Source organism: Branchiostoma floridae, chromosome 4 (assembly GCF_000003815.2).
Source record: "Branchiostoma floridae strain S238N-H82 chromosome 4, Bfl_VNyyK, whole genome shotgun sequence".
Taxonomy (NCBI): Eukaryota; Metazoa; Chordata; class Leptocardii; order Amphioxiformes; family Branchiostomatidae; genus Branchiostoma; species Branchiostoma floridae.
This window is the reverse complement of record NC_049982.1, coordinates 29,632,205-29,635,440: the sequence shown is the minus strand read 5'-3', so window position 1 is coordinate 29,635,440 and position 3,236 is coordinate 29,632,205. Positions and strand designations below refer to the sequence as shown.

Below are 3,236 nucleotides of genomic sequence, written 5' to 3'. Positions count from 1 at the left end.
ATTCTATCAATATTCGTCTATTTTGCTCCCTTCAGGGGACCAGGGCACTTGGAATGGTCGCTGAGAATAGTCTTTTATCTCAAAGTAGTGCGAAAAATCCCAAGATGGAGAACATCTCTTTTAGAGGCAATTCAACAAGTAAAGAGAATATCCTAACATAGCCACACCTAGGCTGACCAGATTTCCGAATAAAATCCTCTAAGAACTACTAGTCAAGGGCTCAGGGTCAACACATATTTTTTATTTGACTTCTCTCCCGGTTTGGTCTAGTCTCAGACGCCAACTATTGTGTATCCTGGTTAACGATTGATATTTACGTCTTGGTGCTTGCTCCCTGCTATAGAAAGAGTATTGAGAGGTCACGGTCAATTTACGCTATGCAGTCTCAAGTGTTTTGTTTGTCATCTGGTTGAGCGAACCACCGTGCTCTCGAAAAGACACACAACACAGAAATAACACACATGCACACGCATAAACATACAACACACACAGACAGTTAGATACCTTTAAGTACAGACCATTTCGGAATATTCGTATTGAATGTTATCACGGTCCATGTAAGTGCAGATCCAGAAACAAAATGCTTCTAGGGTTGAGTTCCCCTTTAAAAATATTTGTCCACTGTCATAGAGACCTCGCCCGTTGTCATAGAGACCACGTCTCAAGTAGTCAAGTAGATTACAGGTGGCGTTATATAAATCATATGTGAAGTGCTGAAACCTAGAAATTCTGGCATGTGTAAACAAACGCACGCCAGAGAACGTGACCGATGTGCTAAGGCTTTCTTGACACATGTACTACAAGCTTTACTGGTTTCGCCGTTGCTCCTGGATACAATGTGGGTTTACTATAAGACCATAGCAAGTAAATTTTATGGATGACATCCTCTGCAGGCTGCAAAATAGTGAGGTAGGGCGAAAAAAACAAGATCTGTAAATAAAGCAAGATGGCTGTACAATATAGACACGAAATACGAAATAGACACCATAAACACAAGATTTTAAGTGACAAAACATGGTATCACAGTCAACAAGGCATTCATTCCTGTTTTAAGAACATGTACTGTTGTGGCAAATGTGACACTAGTGTGGTAGACTGGTATCACTAATAAAGTTGGTAACTGCAGTAACACTCATGCCATCCGTATTGGTGCCACTTTTACAACTATCAAACTAAATCTATTTTCACTTCTACAACTACAGCCATGGCTACCACGCCAGTGTCACCTCTACAAGTAGAATTGTTAGGATACAACACAATATACATGCTCATTTTGGTAATTTTTCGTCATGTTGACTATCTCCAAGAAGAAGAAAATTTTTGTTTTCTTTTTCTAAAATCAGGCGAAAAATAATGAGCGCGCGGATGTCATCCATAAAATTTACTTGCTGTGGCCTAACTAATCCACTATTCAAACATGCCATTATTAACCCTGCATTTGTACGTACACCACCACAATACTTCTTTTCATGCAAACAAAACTTATCGGGTCCTGATCTGGTGATTAGATTTATAGTCTATGACATATGTAAGTTAGTTAAAGGAATACATCACTATGCGTATATCATGTAAATTTGCAACTCATCTTTCTAATGTATATGAGAAAATGTGAATTTTGAAATATGCGAAAAGAAATTACCTGTACGTATACAAACGTGTAAGTGTTTTCAACACCCTATCAACTGTTCAAACATACAAGTACCAACTAGTAACCCTGCATTTGCACGAACCATGACAACACTCCTATTCAGCAAACAAAACGTATCGCGTCCTGCTATGGCGACAATTGTATCGCCGTGACTATCTGAAATTTCACTGGGTATCAGTCCTTTAGTAGAGTTGCGTCTCTCGACGCTGCCACCTCTAGATATGTTGCCTAAGAAAAAAGTTAAAGTTAAACCCTTCCCGCGCCTGGTGGCGCATAGGGCGGTGCCCATCTCTGTTTCATTAGCCCTGAGTCACACAACGCAATCACTACAGCAGGGGGCTAGCTAGTCCACTGGTAGTGGTGTGTGTTCTAAGAAGCTAAAACACAAAGAAAGTTGTTCAAAGGACACCTGGCCCAAGATACAAAATAATGCCAAAAATGATTTGCCATTTAGTGTGAGACATTAGCTATCAATTAATTACATGCAAACTTCTACTGAGCCACAGCATTAACTGGTTTCTTACAATACACTGTCAGGTAGTCATATTTCTAGACACACACCTTACTACCAAAGCTAATTCAGCAGTGAGGAAAAATATTTTCAAGCTGCAAAGCTAGATGGACACTATGATACAACTTAGACAGAGCTGATTTATAAGTTTAAATCTGCAAAGACTGAAAGTTTGCCGAGTCTTTGGATTTGGTTCGCTTAATAAACCATACCTGTCCGTCTAAGCTTCCTTGGGGGCAAAGTTATGGAGTTGGAGCTTATGGCAACTGATAAGACCTCTGCTGACTTGCCTATTGATATGTGTTTGTGTAGTTATATGCAGAAGAATTGACAGTGGGAATACTGTTGGATGATATGTTCACGATCAAAACGGCTTCGCTGTGGTATTTTGATATTGCCATGTGTTAAACGTGTTTGACAACAACAACAAAAACGATAGAAACAACATTCTCAAAGAAATGATACATACTTCACCAAAAATTGACTACGGAATGCATTATGAATTTTAAAATTTAATGTTACATACATTTCTAACCTAAAAAAAATGGTGGCATGTTGAATGTGAAAGTGCTACTTGCACAATAACAAGTGTATTTTAAAAGCACGTTTCAACTTACCTTAAAGTTGCAAGAAGGTTTAGCCCAGTGTTACGTTCTCCGCAGTCCAAGCGTACTGGTTATGTTGTATATGTTGTTTCTGGAAGGGTCTGGTGTTTCCCTGTTTTCAGGTTTATCTCTCCAAGAACTTTCACTTTTGAAGCTGTTTTCTTAGCGTCGCTACGCCAGTTAAATACCGCCGTGTAGGTAAACATTATTATACTTGGCCCTACATAGTGGCCTAATGCAGCAAGTTTCAGTGCCTGATCTTTTTTTTTCTATACATAACTAATGAATTTGCACTGCGTGAACGTTACACGGGCAGCATGATAACTCTAATTGTTATTGGCGACGCTTAGGAGCTAGCCTAACCGTGTATATCATACGTCCTATTGCCAGGAATTGACGGAAGTCTACAGGACAAAAAAAACTAATTTCTGCAACGTGTCCGCGCAAACTTTGTAGACACCACACCTCGAGG

General features: G+C 39.5%; 1 protein-coding gene across 1 annotated transcript in view; it reads right to left on the bottom strand.

The window, feature by feature from the left end:
• LOC118412856 overlaps positions 1–2,918 on the bottom strand; it is an 8,647-nt gene extending 5,729 nt beyond the window's left edge. Inside the window, exon 1 of the mRNA XM_035815898.1 lies at positions 2,777–2,918. The gene's annotated coding sequence lies outside the window, so the exon portion shown is untranslated. The remainder of the gene's footprint in view (positions 1–2,776) is intronic.
• Between the last annotated feature and the right edge of the window lie 318 nt (positions 2,919–3,236).